Genomic DNA, 20,992 nt, shown 5'->3' on the forward strand with positions numbered 1-20,992 from the left:
ACGGGATACATGCGGACGTGCATTGTCCTGTTGGAACAGCAAGTTCCCTTGCCGGTCTAGGAATGGTAGAACGATGGGTTCGACGACGGTTTGGATGTACCGTGCACTATTCAGTGTCCCCTCGACGATCACCAGAGGTGTACGGCCAGTGTAGGAGATCGCTCCCCACACCATGATGCCGGGTGTTGGCCCTGAGTGCCTCGGTCGTATGCAGTCCTGATTGTGGCGCTCACCTGCACGGCGCCAAACACGCATACGACCATCATTGGCACCAAGGCAGAAGCGACTCTCATCGCTGAAGACGAAACGTCCCCATTCGTCCGTCCATTCACGCCTGTCGCGACAGCACTGGAGGCGGCCTGCACGATGTTAGGGCGTGAGCGGAGGACGGCCTAACGGTGTGCGGGACCGTAGCCCAGCTTCATGGAGACGGTTGCGAATGGTCCTCGCCGATGCCCCAGGAGCGACAGTGTCCCTAATTTGTTGGGAAGTGGCGGTGCGGTCCCCTAGGGCACTGCGTAGGATCCTACGGTCTTGGCGTGCATCCGTGCGTCGCTGCGGTCCGGTCCCAGGTCGACGGGCACGTGCACCTTCCGCTGACCACTGGCGACTACATCGATGCACTGTGGAGACCTCACGCCCCACGTGTTGAGCAATTCGGCGGTACGTCCACCCGGCCTCTCGCATGCCCACTATACGTCCGTCAACTGCACATACGGTTCACGTCCACGCTGTCGCGGCATGCTACCACTGTTAAAGACTGCGATGGAGCTCCGTATGGCACGGCAAACTGGCTGACACTGACGGCGGCGGTGCACAAATGCTGCGCAGCTAGCGCCATTCGACGGCCAACACCGCGGTTCCTGGTGTGTCGGCTGTGCCGTGCGTGTGATCATTGCTTGTACAGCGCTCTCGCAGTGTCCGGAGCAAGTATGGTGGGTCTGACACACGGGTGTCAATGTGTTCTTTTTTCCATTTCCAGGAGTGTAGGTTATTACGGTTGAGGGAGAACGTGACCTCTTTTGCCCAATGGCGATTGTGTTATGTACCATGACTGATGGCCACCGTCGAATGAGAAGTTTGCTGCTGTTTACCAACTGCTGGACGTTGGCCGCGCGGCGGCAGCTACTCGCCGGTAGTGCTCATGCTTCGTGTTGACAGTGCGGTCTGTTGGGCTCTGGTTGCTGGCAGCCAAGATGGGGCAAGCCTGAGTCCATCCTCCCTGTTCATGTTGTTAGGTTGTTTAAGTATTTCGATGGCCTCTCTGATTTTGCGTTTCTTCATAATTGGCTGCTTGGCCAACACACACGCTTCGCTGAATTTTATTACTTTTCCGCTGCCATGGTTGTGTTCTTCCACTGTGGATTTGTTGTGTTGCCCTAGACGGTAGAACGCACCATTAGACCCAGACGAAGGCCGCTGCCATCGTGGCCGAAACATTGGTTTTTCTATAGCAGCAGTAGTTTTTACATTATGACGCGGTACCAAACCCAAAAAACTTTTATGTCGACTGACTCTGGCCGCGGAAGCCTACGCAATTATATTAGCGGATATGTATTTTTGAATGTTCGATTCGTTGCGTCTTGAAAGACCCAAACACTTCGTGTCCCTTGGCTACTGAAGCATTCACTATAGGAGCTCCAACAATTTCCACGCGTTTGAACTCATTTACCTCCGCCATAAACTACTCACAACTTCACACAACGCTATTCTTATCACTGCTGACAATTGCAACGTATTGACAACATTGCACAGACTTTGTTCGTGATCAAACTCAACAGGCAATCTGAGTGCACCATGCATTCATATGTTTGTTTATGTTTCGGGTCCACTGCGAATCCCTGCATCAAGTGTCGATCTTTCTACGGTCTCGCTACAATTTTCTAGTGTTGCAACTTCTCTTTACCCAACGGCATCACTCCCGAAGAGCTTCATGAAACTAATGGCGTTATCCACTTGTTGATAGTCGGCTGAAACTGTTTCGAGAAATAAATTCGTGTTAACAAATTTGGCATCCAACCCAGAAAAATGTTTGACAATTAGAATGAAAGTGAAACAGGTCACAACACTGTGTACTCCCCGAAAGCGTTGGTTTGTGTGTCTGATGAACTGTAGCGTAACGAAAGCAGTAAGCGATCGCGCCAAAACTGGCACGGATAGGAACTAATTGTATTACGGGGCATTTAGCTGCAGTGCTTTGGTTCATTATCTCGTCTGCGGATAATTACTCAGTGAAAAGTCTATAGTACTGCTCCACGCGCACAGACCACTTGTTACACATTCACAGAAATTACTGTAACCGTTAATCAGGTGATTGTTTGCAAATTAATGCAGATAGAAACTCTGTGATGGCCAATATCGAAGAGAATCACTAGGTGCGCTGCCAAAGCGATTAAGAGCTCCATCCGCACAGAATGTGCTGCACCATTCAAAACTCTACACATGGCAATAAAAAAGAAAAAAAAACTTACACATTAATATACAACAGCGATACCACTATTTTTAGTTGTAGACAATCGATTTCGATCGACATCAGATCATTTTCGGTTCTCAGACGCAACTCAGCTTCACTTGATCACCGTTGCAATAATGCAGTAACAACTGAGTTCAAAACGCGATAATAGAACGCACAAAACCGTCTCCGATCATGACTGAACGTAAAGATTACGAATAGTTAGTGATAGTTAATGAAAGAGTCTCCTGTAAGTTTCAATAGGTACTGCAGGGGTGAGACTGCATAGTTTAGCTGCTTTTGAGACTCTAGGATAGTTCATGCTGGACCAAAATATATTGTCTTCAATAAAAAGTAATTACACAACCGTTTGTTTTATAACACAGCTTTTAACCATCCTATAAGCTGTTGAACGCCGCCCATACAAAGTATTCCAAGCGAAGAAGTCTTAGACCATACAACAGAAATCGTGATATTAATAGAAAATCGCTTAAATTAAATAAACAGAAAATTTGACATTTTCTTGGTGTGTCTTGACAGTGAACATATATTTATTATGATTTTTCAATCCGAAGATTGGTTTGGTGCAGCTCTCCATTCTACTTAATTTAGTATAAGCCTATTCACCTCCTGCAACTACTGCAATCTACATTCGCTTGAACTTATTATTGTATTCATTGTCTGGTTTCTTTCGACACTTTTCATCCCCCACACTTCCCCCAGTATCAAAATGACGTTTCTTTGTTGCTTAAAGTGTGGCCTATCAATCGATACCTTCTTTTAGGCCAGATGTTCCATACTTTTTCCCTCATTTCGATTCAGTATTTCCTCATTAGTTACTCGAGCTACCCATCAAATCTTCAGCATTTTCCTGTAATATCACATATCAGAAGGTTCTTTTCCGATCTTCACTTTCGTTCAAGGTTACACTCGTGACAAGTAACTTCAGAAAACATTTCCTAACACTTAAATTCCATTTCTTCAGAAACACTTTTATTAATATACCCAGTTTGCATTTTATATTCTCTCCACTTTGGCCATCATCAGTTTTTTTGCAACCCAAACAGCAAAAATCATCTACAACTTTTAGTTTCTTATTTCATGATTACTTCCTACAGCGTCGCCTAATGTAATTCGACTACATTCTTTCACCTTTGTTCCAATTTTGTGGATGTTCATCTTGTAGCCTCTTTTCAAGTTACTATCCATCCTATTTAACTGCTACTCCCAGTCCTTCGCTGCCTATCCATATTTGCCCTCAGTTTCGCTTATTGTTTGCTCAGTGTACAGACTCAATAACAACGAAGGCAGGCTACAACCGTGTCTCGCTCCATTCTCATCCACTGCAACCCTTTTGTGTTCTTGGTTTGCATCTCTTTAACCTATATTCTAAGATAAGCCAGAGGATCAGTTTTGCCTCGTGTGTCTCCCCATTTCTCCAAAACCTTAACTGATATTCCCCGAAGCCAATTTATACCAGTTTTTCAATCCTTCTGCAAATAAATCATGCCAATATTTTGCAAACATGGTTTATTAAACTGATAGTTCTGTAATATTCACACTTTCCAGCACTTGCCTTCCTTGGAACTGAAAGTATTACATTCTTCTTGAAGGCGGTATACCACTTGTATCACGAAGATATCATAAGCAAGTGTAGTTCACACACGAAAAAGGTCTTCGCTTCGGGGGATTTCCGAGTATTTTTTTAGCGTCTGGGATGCTTATCATGTTGGCCTAAGTCTAAAGACAGGGAAGTTTCAAAGAAAAGCTACACGTTTCGTCAGAGACTTGTTTCGGTAGTGCGAGTCACAGAGTGGCTAAACAAAAGGAAAAAGAAAGATAACAGAGTGCCTCCTCCGCTCTTTTTATTCCGTGAGCTTACGTTCTAATTTGAGTCAGGAAACGCACTATACCATCCCAAATACATCTCGAGTTTTGACCGACAGATGACAGAAATTCCATTTCTTACAGGCAGAAGGCCTCCCTCTTATTTCCAAGTTCCATGGACTAATGGAACGCAGATGGGTGGGGAGTGAATTAATCTGATGTTCCCATAATATCGTCTCCTTATTTGCGTGGGGGACTGATGACCTTAGCTCTTTAGTCCCCCTTAAACATCCCAACAACCACCACCTTATTTGCGTAGTGCATATGTAGATGCAATTGTAGACGTAGATGTAGATTAATTCTCCTACGTTTACTCTGTAATACTGTACCCCTAAGTAAGTCTATTAAATAATGAGATGAGTATCAGCAGAAGTAAAACTCAAGCAACGGAACGTTGAAGTAAATCGGACGACACTGACGTTATTAGTAAATTAGTCACTAAATGTTATAGATGTTTATATGCACCGAAGCAGCAGATTAACTGGTGATGGTCTCTGTTGACAGGATATAAAATGCAGAGTGACAGTAGCACAAAAAGCGTAAAAATGAGAATTATGTTATTTAATGTAAACTGAAGTGTTAGGAATTCTTTTCTGAATTTGACTGGGGTGTAGTCTGGAGGGGAGGTGAAACTTGACAATAAGCAGTTCAGGAAAGAAAACAATAGAAGCTTTTGAATTGCATGATGCTGAGAATTAGATAGAAAAATTGAAGAACTGATGGAGAGCTACTGTACCGAAATGGGAAAAAAGAAATTATAGCATAACCCGATTATAAAGATGGGTCGCTTGACAGAACCTGTCCTGAAGTAACAAGAAATTGTCTGTTTCGTAACTGAGGTAACTGTGGGAGGTAACATATTTATGGGAAGACCAAAGCTTGACCACATTGGGCAGGTTAAAATGTTCGTGGTTGCAGCTGTTACAGAGAGGTGAAGCGGCTTGCACACGATAGAACCGTACCAAACAAGCTAAGCGCACAATGAGGATGTTTACAAAGTGGATCAATCGTCTGATGACGTGGTGGAAGATAGAGTGTAAATATTCACAAAAAATTAGAATTGTTGCCATCAAATAACTCAGAACAGGTAGTTAAAGTACTTCCGGAATTTTCTATGTTAATGAGAGAAATGGCAAATAAACAATTATATGAGAATTATATTGAAATTATGGAAGAAATCACACTATCAAAGATACACTGATAGGCAAAGAGATAACGACTAATGCGCACCGCGGGATTGCACGCCACGTTGTGGCATGGGGGCCATGTAGTGCATTATGGAGAGTAGATAACTGAAACAGAGACGAAAGACAAATCATTCTAGCAACCGCACTGAGTGAAAGTGGGGAAACCTTCTGGTATAACCAACTCTACGAAAGTGCCTGGAAATTAGCATCCCATTGGTCGTCTGTTTTCGTAATAATGTCGCGAGCATCTGCGGAAAGTAAATGATTGTCGATAAGGTGTTGTCCACCATCTATCACAGAACGTGCCCTCTCTGCAAAGCACGTCATGCGGTGATGTGTGGCAGATCTGAAAGCGGAGTGCAGTGCTGGTGCACGTACAAGTGTTTCGGAGCACACTTTCCAGCGAACGTTGTTGACATCAGGGTCCACAGCTGAGAAACCCTACGTCTTTCCTTACTGATGCAACGACATCGTCAAATACGGTTGCAGTGGGCAGGGGATCATCGAAATTGAATCGTGGATCGATGGATAAGTGTGCTCTGGTCATTCGCATCACGTTTCTTGTTACACCTGTTTTATGGTTGTGTTCAGTGAGAGCCATCCAGGTGAACGGTTGCTCGAAATTTGCACCGCACCACGGACTTAGACCTTGATGGCATTATGATATGGGGGACATTCACCGGGGAATCCGTGAAACCTGTAGTAGCAACAGAAGGCACCTTGACAGCCGTAGAATATTATTGCAGACCACCTAAGTTACTTCATTTCTGATACCTTCCTCGTCAGCGACGGCAACTTGCAGACGGGAACTACCAGTATCACAAGCCTATAGTCGTGCTGTAGTGGTCTGAATAGAACGATGAAGAATATACGTTGATTACTTGGCTATGAAATTTACGTGATGTGCGCCATATGGAACACATGTAGGACCCATCCAAATCGTTGGCCCATATATTTCTAGAACTGGGTGACCTGTAAGTAGACATACGGTGCAAATGGCACAGAAACCTACCAACGACTTGTGGAATTCATGACATGCACCAAAGCTGCTGTACTGCGATCCAAAGGTGAACCAACATACACTACTGGCCATTAAAACTGCTACACCACGAAGATGCGTGCTACAGACGCGAAATTTAACCGAAAGGAAGAGGATGCTGTGATATACAAATCATTAGTTTTTCAGAGCATTCACACTAGATTGGCGTCGGTGCCGACACCTACAACGTGATGGCATGAGGAAATTTTCCAACCTATTTCTCATACACAAACAGCAGTTGACTGGCGTTGCCCGGTGAAACGTTCGTGTGATGCCTCGTGTAAGGAGGAGAAATGCGTACCATCACGTATCCGCTTTGATAGAGGTCGGATTGTAGCCTATCGAGTTTGCGCTTATCGTATAGCGACATTTCTGCTCGCGTTGGTCGACATCCAATGACTGTTAGCCGAGTATGGAGTCGGTGGGTTCAGGAGGGTAATACAGAACGCCGTGCTGGATCCCAAAGGCCTCATATCACGAGCAGTCGAGATGACAGGCATCTTATCCGCATGGCTGTAACGGATCGTGCAGCCACGTCTCGATCCCTGAGTCAACAGATTGGGACGTTTACAAGACAACAACCATCAGCACGAACAGTTGGACGACGTTTGCAGCAGCGTGGACTATCAGCTCGGAGAACATGACTTCGGTTACCCGTGGCGCTGCATCACAGACAGGAGCGCCTGCGATGGTGTACTCAACGACGAACCTGGGTTCACGAATGGCAGAAACGTCATTTTTTCGGATGAATCCAAGTTCTGTTTACAGCATCATGATGGTCGCAACCGTGTTTGGCGACATCGCGGTGAACGCAGATTGGAAGCGTGTATTCGACATCGCCATACTGGCTTATCACCCGGCGTGATGGTATGGGGTGCTATTGGTTACACGCCTCGGTCGCCTCTTGTTCGCATTGACGGCACTTTGAACAGTGGAAGTTACATTTCAGATGTGTTACGACCCGTGGTCTACCCTTAATTCGATCCCTGCGAAACCATACATTTCAGCAGGATAATACACGACCGCGTGTTGCAGATCCAGTACGGGCCTTTCTGGAAACAGAAAATGTTCGACTGCCGCCCTGGCCAGCACATTGTCCAGATCTCTCACCAATCTAAAACGTCTGGTCAATGGTGGCCGAGCTACTGGCTCGTCACAATACGCCAGTCACTACTCTTGATGAATTGTGATATCGTGTTGAAGCTGCATGGGCAGCAGTACCTGTACACGCCATCCAAGCTCTGTTTGACTCAATGCCCAGGCGTATCAAGGCCGTTATTACGGCCAGAGGAGGTTGTTCGGGGTACTGATTTCTCAGGATTTATGCACCCAAACTGCGTGAAAATGTAACCGCATGTCAGTTGTAGTATAATATATTTGTCCAAGGAATACCCGTTTATCATCTGCATTTGTTCTTGGAGTAGCAATTTTAATGGCTAGTAGTGTGCAATTAAGCAGGTGGTTATAGCGTCATAAAAGTTTTTGAAGACGATTGAAAGCAGCTGTTAAATATACCTTGAAATGCATGACAATATATTAGACATACAGAGTGATTCAGGTGCTCCTACCTGTGGTTTTATGCAACCTGCAACACCTTCAAAAACCGAGCGCGAGATTGTATTCTCTCGCTAACCACGCGCGAACCATTAGTCTTACAGAAGGAAGGAGGAGGACACTTTTGTAGGTCACGATTTTCTAGTTACTCAAGAAAAACGCATTTGAATCTGACTTTCGTACGTTTTTCTTGAATAATCCGAAAACTACAGCCTCTAGCGGTTAATTTTCGTACACAAAGTTCCCTCTCATTTTTTCTACAGGACTAATAGTTTGAATGTAGCGAGCAACAGAATACTTAGGAAAACTCGTACTTGAAATTTGATGATATTACGGGTTGAATAGACGCCAGAGATGGTGGCAGCCGACCGCTATGTATGGACAGATATGGGTGATGCACTTCATAAAACGTAACGTTTTGCCTCTTCTATTAAGGGGTGATAAATGCTACAAAATCGTAGAGTGAACCTGTCCACATACTGCCAGACTTTCGGAAAAATCATTTACAAAGTCCTGCTGATAAAAGGAAACGACAAGTGTGAGAAGTATCACACAATCAGCTAAAGAGCTCATGCTTCCTAGTTGATGACAAGAGGAACGGAAAAAAATGAGAGTCGTTTACTTGACAATTTAGGTGCCTAACATAGTCAAAGAGGGCATTCTTCCTCAAAACATATCTTCTAGCATAAGCATACATTCGGCCTGGAGAAGTTGCACTGAGATAAATCATGAACTTAAGAAACATCCTAAATGAAGAGCAATTTAGCTGAAAATCAAGTAAACTAATGATGGAACAGAAAGATCTTCACGAATCAACGACGCAAGGAAAATACGAAAAACACTAACGAGGAGAAGGGTAGTACGATCGAAGACATCATGAAATAGCTTTCATGATGCTGGAGGGAGGAAAAATTTTAGGGGCAGACAGAGATGAGCATTTAAAAAAAAGTAATTGAGAATGTTAGGTGTAGATGCTACTATGAGATGAAAAAGTAGGGAGGATATTTTGATGGACTACATAATCTGCTCAGAACACGGATTAAAAAAGAAAAGTTCCACAACTAGAATTGTGGAGGGTACATGTTCCCATATTCTTCGCTCTTATAATACAACTGTAGTACATATAAGCAAAATATTAATTTTTTTTATCGTACGGGGGGGATGATATTTTACATTCCTTATTTAAAAATTAATTCCTTAGAATACGAAGGACGCCATTCCAGTATGGAAGTCCAGTATTAAGTCCGTTCTTACTTTCGCTTCGATCGAATGAATTTGGAACCTTCCTTTGACATGCCCTCACACGTACGAGGGTTCCCCAGAAAGCAGTGCACCACATTCTTTCTTCAACAATTCTTTATTGAATATAATGAGAATTACACACACAAATAATGGTGTTTTATCACATGTCCTATTTTTCCACATAATCTCCATCCCGTTATACACTCCTGGAAATGGAAAAAAGAACACATTGACACCGGTGTGTCAGACCCACCATACTTGCTCCGGACACTGCGAGAGCGCTGTACAAGCAATGATCACACGCACGGCACAGCGGACACACCAGGAACCGCGGTGTTGGCCGTCGAATGGCGCTAGCTGCGCAGCATTTGTGCATCGCCGCCGTCAGTGTCAGCCAGTTTGCCGTGCCATACGGAGCTCCATCGCAGTCTTTAACAGTGGTAGCATGCCGCGACAGCGTGGACGTGAACCGTATGTGCAGTTGACGGACGTATAGTGGGCATGCGGGAGGGCGGGTGGACGTACCACCGAATTGCTCAACACGTGGGGCGTGAGGTCTCCACAGTACATCGATGTTATCGCCAGTGGTCGGCGGAAGGTGCACGTGCCCGTCGACCTGGGACCGGACCGCAGCGACGCACGGATGCACGCCAAGACCGTAGGATCCTACGCAGTGCCCTAGGGGACCGCACCGCCACTTCCCAGCAAATTAGGGACACTGTTGCTCCTGCGGTATCGGCGAGGACCATTCGCAACCGTATCCATGAAGCTGGGCTACGATCCCGCACACCGTTAGGCCGTCTTCCGCTCACGCCCCAACATCGTGCAGGCCGCCTCCAGTGGTGTCGCGACAGGCCTGAATGGAGGGACGAATGGAGACGTGTCGTCTTCAGCGATGAGAGTCGCTTCTGCCTTGGTGCCAATGATGGTCGTATGCGTGTTTGGCGCCGTGCAGGTGAGTGCCACAATCAGGACTGCATACGACCGAGGCACACAGGGCCAACACCCGGCATCATGGTGTGGAGAGCGATCTCCTACACTGGCCGTACACCTCTGGTGATCGTCGAGGGGACATTGAATAGTGCACGGTACATCCAAACCGTCATCGAACCCATCGTTCTACCATTCCTAGACCGGCAAGGGAACTTGCTGTTCCAACAGGACAATGCACGTCCGCATGTATCCCGTGCCACCCAACGTGCTCTAGAAGGTGTAAGTCAACTACACTGGTCAGCAAGATCTCCGGATGTGTCCCCCATTGAGCATGTTTGGGACTGGATGAAGCGTCGTCTGACGCGGTCTGCACGTCCAGCACGAACGCTGGTCCAACTGAGGTGCCAGGTGGAAATGGCATGGCAAGCCGTTCCACAGGACTACATCCAGCATCTCCGCGATCGTCTCCATGGGAGAATAGCAGCCTGCATTGCTCGAAAGGTGGATATACACTGTACTATTGCCGACATTGTGCATGCTCTGTTGCCTGTTTCTATGTGCCTGTGGTTCTGTCAGTATGATCATGTGATGTATCTGACCCCAGGAATGTGTCAATAAAGTTTCTCCTTCCTGGGACAATGAATTCACGGTGTTCTTATTTCAATTTCCAGGAGTGTATTTCCACCCTCCAGTGCGAAACAAGGACGTGTATACCTTATCGGCACCAGTCTTTGTCTTTGTGGCGGAGCCAGGTCTTCACTGAGTGGATCACCTAAGTGCGTCGGGTGTGACATCCGTGAATGGTCTCCCCGACCACTGAAAATCGTGGAGCTTCGCCGACCAGCCTTCTGATGGCCTCACTCTGCGTGCCCAGCGACTAACTGTACTTCTGTCGACAGTAGATGCTCCATAGACTTTGCACAATCGTTTGTGAATATTCCCCACAGTTTCTTTTTCTGCTATGAGAAATTTACTGATGGCATGTTGCTTGTAACGTACATCACCTACAGACGCCCTTTTGAATCTGTTGTGCAAATACGCAATCTGTCAGAAGTGACGGAAACTTGGCGTGCTTACTCAGGAAACTGGAAATAATACATATGTAACGACGCATTCGTAACACTGTTTTAGGCTGAGAAAAAAATGCGATGCATTACTTTCTGGGCAACCGTCGTACATAATCTACTGTTGTTTACAAGATGTTCCACAGTTGACCTAGCCCCATTTCATTTCGCAAAGTGTATTGAATTACGTGATCTGGATAAAAACACACAAATTTATAGTGTATGCTATTATTTTTTCGAGCACAGCAAAGAAACAGCTGAGGGAATGCGTAATACAACTTTTACGTGTTGGTACTATGCTACGTATGAAAATCGAAAGCCGTAGTAAAATGGTTAGCACGTTTCAAGGTGAAGAAGTGTCATCAAAGATGAATAGAAAAGTTAGAATGCATCCACAGTTCCTAATGAAAACTCTGAAGGAAAGATATAAGCTGAAAAACGTTTTATTATCGAAGAACTGTTTGAACATTTTCCAAAAACAGTGGAAAAACCACATAAATCAATTTTTGGCATAAAAGATACGGACAGACTGCATTATAGAAAATTCGTGTGCGGTCGTGCTCTGAGACAGCGGCTGTTATTCTTACACTATGTTTGAACCCAAATTCTCGTACCCAGGGTCACAAAATATGCTAACATTGGCTGCACTTTAGCTTAATAAGAAAAAAAATAGTGTTCTTAAATATTGTCTGTGATTTCTAAGTTTACAATGCGAACAAAATTTGTAAATTCACTCATTAATTTGTCTAAAAATAACGGTTGTTGGGTCACCTGTGACACTAACGTAAGCGTGTCCGGATACTTGGATCAGCAAACATTTACATTTGAGACACATTCGTACTAATGAGGGCCCTGTTTCACACTCAGTGGCGACTAACATCCACACGTTGGCAAATATCTCGCAAGCGGGTAGTTTGCGGATCTGTGTTTAAAGGAATGGTTTTGCTTCCAGTATCGTACATTTTCACGTGTGTCAGTTTTCACTATCAATTACTATATTCCCCGTACATTGAGTAAAAGCTCTAAAACGTTTAGGTAATTGGTGAAGGTCGGAGAATGAATACTGGATCGCCCTCTTGTTTGTGGGTTTCAAACAGTTTGTACTTCCCAAACTGAAGTTAGATACTAACGATGTTACACTAGACGAAAAGTAGAAATGTAATGCAATGGAAGTGGGAATTTCAACTCTGGCATAATCAGATATTATTATAGAATCAAAGTTGTCTGTCTCTTGTTTGACTTTATTTACCTCCAATGACAGAATCACTGGCGCCCTCTTTTAAGGTCCTTTCACTTGTATTTGTGAGGAGGCATTCGGTTGCTGCCTCTCGTCGGGACGGCAGAGGCCACTACCAATAGTAAATACCACTGTCACTGGTATTTCATAAGGTCGCTGTCGCCCCTACGAGGTATTCGCCAATAGAGCCTACGAACGACGACCGCAAAAGAGCTTACGTGCAAAGAAAGGCTCGCCGGGGCCGATGAACTTTTTGTACCATTAATGTATCTGCGGAATCTGGAGCTAGCAGATTAAGCAAAACGTCTCAACTATTTGGACACAACTTGTTTTGCAGGTGCTATAGGTAACATGTAAGGGTAAGTCGCAAGTTTTATAGCCGTTAAAGAGACCAAAGTTTCTCGAGGCGCTATTCTTTTGTGAAGTGTTTGCGGTTTACCAGCTGAGTTAAATTTCCGTCGTCTCGGGCGTTGGATGAAATCGTCCTCTATCTACTTCAGGAATAGCTGACTGTCGTGCTTCTGTTGTGGTGGCCTTGCGTGATCGACTTACTTCTCCATTACGTCATGCTGCCTCTGATTGTGTCCATGTCTGCATATCTTCATTTACTTCTCTATGCACATAAACACTGCCAGCTATGAAGATTGTCTTTATTGTCCAAAAGCTAGTACATCAAACACACTTTTAAATGCATGAGCAAGCAGCACCGAAATGGCGAAGAATTATTCCTGCTAGGAGTAAAGGCTTAGGTGATCTTCTTGCAGTTGAACTCCTTCCTTTTCGATATTAATAATAGTAGTAAAACCATAAGCCATGGGAGCATTCCCGCTTCCTCTGCATACCGCCGACGAGATGCAACAACCTTGATGCAGAACATTGAAAAACGAACCCTCCTTCCCCCACACACCCCAGATAGAGTCCCCAAACCCACCCCCGAGGGCGCTGAGCCTGCCACCTGAGCCCTGGCCCTGCCACCCTGGCCGACAACCAAGACCCACCACCCAAACCGACCCACACCCCCCACAAAACCCGGACATCCACCCCCCCCCCCAACCCAAAGCCCCGTGGCACTGAGCCTGCCACACCAGCCCAAGCCACTGCCCCCCCCCCCCCCCCCAAACCCACAACTAAGACTCATAACCCAAACCCTGGTCCATAAGCGAAAAACCAAGATTTGTCAGAATCCAGGCTTCGGTGACCCCCCCCCCCCCCTCAGCCACCATTATGCATACTTCATCAATTCCTACAGTTTCAACAATCGATTAAAGACCATACTGAAGGTCAGATCAAAACAGATTATATACTTTTCACTTTCATCTGCTTCTGATGTTGAAAGGCATCCCCAGAATGAGCCATCCTCGATGTCTTTTTGGCCATCTTGAACCACGCAAAAACTCCCGCACATACTAGACAGTCTTCCCTATACACGTTCCTTTTATTAAAAGATAAGTTTCAGTAGCAGCTTTTCCAAGTTTCATTTGAAAATTCACGATAATTCTTTCCTCTGTTTACAGTCTCGCACCGCGCGCCCGCTAAGGTCGCAGGTTCGAATCCTGCCTCTGGCATGGATGTGTGTTATGTCCTTATGTTAGTTAGATTGAAGTAGTTCTAAGTTTTGAGGGACTGATGACCTCAGAAGTTAAGTCCTACAGTGCTGAGAGCCGTTTTCTTCTGTTTTTAACCTTAACATTTTCCCGGCAAAACAAAATAACAGCTCTTAACACAAACGAAGGCCACGGCCACACTGATTTGTCTGTAGTCAGCAGAGATGCCACATTCGACTCAGAAGGCTTCACGCTTTACAGCTATTAGTTGTTCATCATTGGCGCATGCTCACTTCGTGACATCATCACTTCCATTATTTCTCAGCCACAAATCGTATGTCGTAGGAACTAAACAATACAGCCCATTTCTCTGTGACTTCTCGCTTCTTCACACTACGAACGTAAGATATAGCCACTGTCACAAAGTTTTTCACACGCATTTTAATTTCTATTGCTCCTATACTAAAATAATCCCAGTATTTAGATGTGTGGGCATGATATTAGTCACATAGAAACAAAGAATAAAGTTTGATGAAACTAAAGTTTTGGCTCATGCTTCTTTGTAAGAAAGATTCTGTTATTAAAGAAGCAGTAGACATCAGAATGTACTAGAACAACTCGACAATAGCCTATTCTGACTGAAGCCTTTGTCAAATAAGTAACAAAGTAGGCGTAAATGTCTTGGAAATATGGCATTCTGTCTATAGGGAACAGCGACTGACGTGATTTACACTTCTTTTTGTATTAATATATTTTTTTAACAGATCTAGAGGTGGTCACCACTGTCCGAAATCGATAGTCCAAGGGCAGATTCCTTGTGATCATAGGCTAGAATAAAAGAAACAAATTGTGTATACTTCCTTGCTCTGTTTTTCTTTCGCGACTGTTTGTTATTCAATTTCATTCCATTTAAAGACCAGAGCCTTCATCAAAATATTGTGCGGAATAACAGAAATTTAATAGCGGCAGTTCGCTTTCATGTCTAGTGCTTTCCATCGGTAACGTAGAGAACGACAGAAAACACACACCTACAAAACATTCAAAGATTCCTAATTAGAGAGCAAAATTACTCATTATTGCCGTAGCAAGCACAGGATCTCTATCTGTTAATCCAGTGCTAAAATTCTACCTTACTTTCATTCTCTAATGGGATGTGAGTTTCCTACAGAGAGGCGTAGAACTGCGAAAACTGTGGAGCGAACACGTTACCATTACTTACGAAATGTGTTACTTTTTACTTATAGTGAATATAATTCAGCTCCGGATTTCTATATTCACATTAAAGCAGCAAATTAGTTAGTAACTGAGTAGAGCAGGGTGGTAAAACAGAATTAGGTCTGTTTTCATACGTTAAAAATACCGCTAACAAGCGGTATTTTTTCAGGTACCAGCCTTACTCTCTGCAAACAGACCGAAACTCTGTGTTCTCAGGCAGCCCGGAAAAGAGGATAGGAAGGCCCAGATTTACAAAAGCTGCTCTTTGTTCTCTAAGAGAACCACCGTAAATTAGGAACTGGGAAATATCATCGGCAGTTCCTCATTTTTCTCTGAAAGTGAAATGTTGTTGTTGTTGTGGTCTTCAGTCCTGAGACTGGTTTGATGCGAGCTCTCCATGCTACTCTACCTGTGCAAGCTGCTTAATCTCCCAGTACCTACTGCAACTTACATCCTTCTGAATCTGCTTAGTGTATTCATCTCTTGGTCTCCCCCTACGATTTTTACCCTTCACTCTGCCCTCCAATGCTAAATTTGTGATCCCTTGATGCCTCAAAACATGTCCTGCCAACCGGTCCCTTCTTTTTGTCAAGTTGTGCCACAAACTCCTCTTCTCCCCAATTCTATTCAGTACATCCTCGTTAGTTGTGTGATCTACCCATCTAATCTTCAGCATTCTTCTGTAGCACCACATCTCGAAAGCTTCTATTCTCTTCTTGTCCAAACTATTAATCGTCCATGTTTCACTTCCATACATAGCTACACTCCATACAAATACTTTCAGAAACGACTTCCTGACACTTAAATCTATACTCCTTGTTAACTAATTTCTCTTCTTCAGAAACGCTTTCCTTGCCATTGCCAGTCTACATTTTATATCCTCTCTACTTCGACCATCATCAGTTATTTCACTCCCTAAATAGCAAAACTCCTTTACTACTTTAAGTGTCTCATTTCCTAATCTAATTCCCTCAGCATCACCCGATTTAATTTGACTACATTCCATTATCCCCGTTTTGCTTTTGTTGATGTTCATCTTATACCCTCCTTTCAAGACATTGTCCATTCCATTCAACTGCTCTTCCAAGTCTTTTGCTGTCTCGGACAGAATTACAATGTCATCGGAGAACCTCAAAGTTTTTATTTCTTCTCCATGAATTTTAGTACCTACTCCGAACTTTTCTTTTGTTTCCTCTATTGCTTGCTCAAGATACAGATTGAATAACATCGGGGAGAGGCTACAACCCTGTCTCACTCCCTTCCGAACCACTGCTTCCCTTTCAAGCCCCTCGACTCTTATAACTGCCATCTGGTTTCTGTGCAAATTGTAAATAGCCTTTCTCTCTCTGTATTTTACCCCTGCCATCTTCAGAATTTGAAAGAGAATATTCAAGTTAACATTGTCAAAAGCCTTCTCTAAGTCTACAAATGCTAGAAACGTAGGTTTGCCATTTCTTAATTTTTTCTTCTAAGATAAGTCGTAAGGTTATTATTGCCTCACGTGTTCTAACATTTCTACGCAATCCAAACTGATCTTCCTCGAGGTTCACTTCTACCAGTTTTTCCATTCATCTGTAAAGAATTCGTGTTAGTATTTTGCAGCTGTGACTTATTAAACTGATAGTTCGGTAGTTTTCACATCTGTAAACACCCGCTTTCTTTGGGATTACAATTATTTTATTCTTCTTGAAGTCTGAAGGTTTTTTGCCTGTCTCATATATCTTGCTCACCAGATGGTAGAGTTTTGTCAGGACTGGCTCTCCCAAGGCCGTCAGTAGTTCTAATGGAATGTTGTCTATTATTGGGGCCCTGTCTCGACTCAGGTCTTTCAGTGGTCTGTCAAACTCTTCACGCAGTATCTTATTTCCCATTTCGTCTTTATCTACATGCTCTTCCATTTCCATAATATTGTCCTTATGTACATCGCCCTTGTATAAACCTTCTATATACTCCTTCCACCTTTCTGCCTTCCCTTCTTTGCTTCGAACTGGGTTACCATCTGAGCTCTTGATGTTCGTACAAGTAGTTTTCTTCTCTCAAAAGGTCTCTTTAATTTTCCTGTAGGGAGTATCTATCTTACCCCTAGTGAGATAAGCCTCTACATCCTTACATTTGTCCTCTAGCCATCCCTGCTTAGCCATTTTGCACTTCCTGTCGATCTCATTTTTGAGACGTTTGTATTCCTTTTTTCCTGCTTCATTTACTGCATTTTTATATGTTCTCCTTTCATCAATTAAATTCAATATTTCTTCAGTTACCCAAGGATCTATTTGCCCTCGTCTTTTTGCCTACTTGATCGTCTGCTGCCTTCACTACTTCATCCCTTAGAGCTACCCATTCTTCTTCTATTGTATTTCTTTCCACCATTCCTGTCAATTGTTCCCTTATGCTCTCCCTGTAACACTGTACAACCTCTGGTTTAGTCGGTTTATCCAGGTCCCATCTCCTTAAATTAGTACCTTTTCGTAGTTTCTTCAGTTTTAATCTACAGCTCATAAGCAATAGATTGTGGTCAGAGTCCACATCTGCCCCTGGAAATGTCTTACAATTTAAAACCTGGTTCCTAAATCTCTGTCTTACCATTATATAATCTATCTGATACCTTTTAGTATCTCCAGGCTTCTTCCATGTATACAACCTTCTTTTATGATTCTTGAACCAAGTGTTAGCTATGATTAAGTTATGCTCTGTGCAAAATTCTACCAGGCGGCTTCATTTCTTGCCTCCAATCCATGTTCAGCTACTATGTTTCCATCTCTCCCTTTTCCTACTCTCGAATTTCAGTTACCCATGACTATTTAATTTTCGTCTCCCTTCACTACCTGAATAATTTCTTTTATCTCATCATACATTTCATCAATTTTTTTCGTCATCTGCAGAGCTAGTTGGCATATAAACTTGTACTACTCTAGTAGACATGGGCTTTGTGTCTATCTTGGCCACAATAATGCGTTCACTATGCTGTTTGTAGTAGCTTACCCGCACGTCTATTTTTTTTTATTCATTATTAAACCTACACCTGCATTACCCCTATTTGATTTTGTATTTATAACCCTGTATTCACCTGACCAAAACTCTTGTTCCTCCTGCCACCGAACGTCACTAATTCACACTATATCTAACTTTAACCTATCCATTTCCCTTTTTAAATTTTCTAACCTACCTGCACGATTAAGGGATCTGACATACCACGCTCCGATCCGTAGAACGGCAGTTTTCTTTCTCCTGATAACGACGTCCTCTTGAGTAGTCCCCGCCCGGAGATCCGAATGGGGGACTATTTTACCTCCGGAATATTTTACCCAAGAGGACGCCATCATCATTTAATCGTTCAGTAAAGCTTCATGCCCTCGGGAAAAATTCCGGCTGTGGTTTCCCCTTGCTTTCAGCCGTTCGTAGTACCAGAACAGCAAGGCTGTTTTGGTTAATGTTACAAGGCCAGATCAGTCAGTCATGAAGACTGTTGCCCCTGCAACTACTGAAAAGGCTGCTGCCCCTCTTCAGGAACCACTCGTTTGTCTGGCCTCTCAACAGATACCCCTCCGTTGTGGTTGCACCTACGGTAAGGCCATCTCTATCGCTGAGGCACGCAAGGTCTCCCCACCAACGGCAAAGTCCATGGTTCATGGGGGGGGGGGGGAGTGAAATAGATTGAAATATTATCTTTTGTTTCATACATTGTTTTTTTTATCTGAGAGAGAGAGAGAGAGAGAGAGAGAGAGAGAGAGAGAGAGAGAGAGAGAAGGTACACGATACAACGCGGATGGTTATTCCTTTACCGATTTATATTGTTGTAGGAGAAAGAGTACTTCAAACTGTAACAACTAATGGATAATAAGTCCCCTTTCTGATTTTATCCGTTACTTTTCACCTTTTTATCCGAACGCCGGACGAAATCAACTTGTCGTGTATGTTATATGGTTGGTATCTCTGTTTCTATCTGCCGATTTGTTAAAGTCATGTATAAATTGAATATAGCGTAAGATCAAAGTGTTGAAAGAGAACGAATGTGGAGAACAGTGCTGAACTTTCGATCCGCCATAATGACATTACTGATGGAACCGAAACTCAGAACCAACACTGATGCAACAGGAAACTGCCCACAGCCGTTTCAAATGAACCAATTCTAAATTTGTCTAAATTACGTCAGACAAATTCCGAATTGGTTCATTTGAGACGTCCATGGTTCGGCTAAATTACGTCAGAGAAGTCATTGAAAATTTGAATAGGGATGGCCTGACAGGAATCCGAACAATTTCGGAATACGCATCTTTTGTCTAGAAACTGAAATATGCCGTTGTTGAACCAATTTTTGAGTAAAGAGCTGAGAGAGTGGTCAATAACTACCGTCCTGTTTCACTGTTGACATAATTTTCCATAGTTTTTAGAAGGTGATTTTAGCATTGTATCTCCCTTTAGCGACAATAATACACTCGGTAGACCACAGTTTGGGTTTCAGTAGAGTAGCCCTGCTAGAGTCATTTACATGTTCACTTACCAGCTTGTACAAGAATTAAATAATAATATAGTGCCCGTTAGTGTTTTCTCCCACCAATTTGAGGCATTTGACAGCGCGAATCACAGTGTTCGCCTAGACAAATTGAAATTTTAAAGGACTGATGGTATAGTCAATAAGTGGATAATATTATATCTAACTAAAAGAATGCAGAAAGTTGTACTTAGTCATTCAGTGAAAAATATAGTCCAGGGACACAATTCTGACTGATGAGAAATCACGTATATGGTTTCCCGAGACTGAATGTTATGTCCACTGCTGTTACCCTTATAAGTAAACGGTTTCCTGTGTAATATACGACAAGCGTAATTAGTTCTTTTTGGGGAGGCACTAGTGTTGTAATCAGTCCAACCATCCGTATAGAAACAGAAGAATAGTAAACAAGAACTTACAAATATCTTTGACTGGTTTTCCGCAAATGTTCCTACCCCCAATATTAAAAAGATACAACGCATTATATTCTGGACATCTAGGGGTATTATACCACTGATAAGTCTAACACATGGTGACGAAATAATAAACACGCGGAGACTTCAAAATTTTTAGGTGTCCATATTGATGGGAATTGAAATTCGAAAAAGCACATTTTGGTACTCCTTAAACAAATTAGTTCAAGCACATTTCCTATTAGAATCATTGCAAATATTGAGGAGAGACCAATCAGTAAGTTGACATGTTTCGAATATTTTCATTCAGCCTTTCTGATTTTCATCCAATTATGTCATATGCTGAGGTAGCTCAGCTTTAAAAAAAGAAAGTCTTCATTGTACAGAAACGTGTTGCAATAATAATACGTGATGATACACCACGATAATCTTGTAGACACCTGTTTAAGGAGTTGGTCATTGTTACTACTGCTTCACAATGTATTTATTCCGTGATGGAGTTTTTGTAACTAGTCCACTACAGTTCAAAAAGAAAGGATGATGTGCATAAGTGTAACACCAGAGGGAAAAAATGACGTCCACTATTCTTCATTAAGAATATATTTAACACGAAAAGTAGGGCACAGTGCTGCAACACAAATTTTTGATCAGAACACTTACCAACTGGTATAAAATGTTTGACAGACAACAATGTAAAATTTGAGATGCAGCTAGAAAGTTTCTGCTTCACAGCTCC

At 43.3% G+C, this 20,992-nt stretch overlaps 1 protein-coding gene across 4 annotated transcripts in view; it reads right to left on the reverse strand.

The window, feature by feature from the left end:
• LOC126335244 (adenylate cyclase type 8) overlaps window positions 1–20,992 on the reverse strand; it is a 1,717,934-nt gene that overhangs the window by 461,770 nt on the left and 1,235,172 nt on the right. The window lies entirely within an intron of this gene.

This window comes from Schistocerca gregaria, chromosome 2, assembly GCF_023897955.1.
Source record: "Schistocerca gregaria isolate iqSchGreg1 chromosome 2, iqSchGreg1.2, whole genome shotgun sequence".
NCBI classification, from domain to species: domain Eukaryota; kingdom Metazoa; phylum Arthropoda; class Insecta; order Orthoptera; family Acrididae; genus Schistocerca; species Schistocerca gregaria.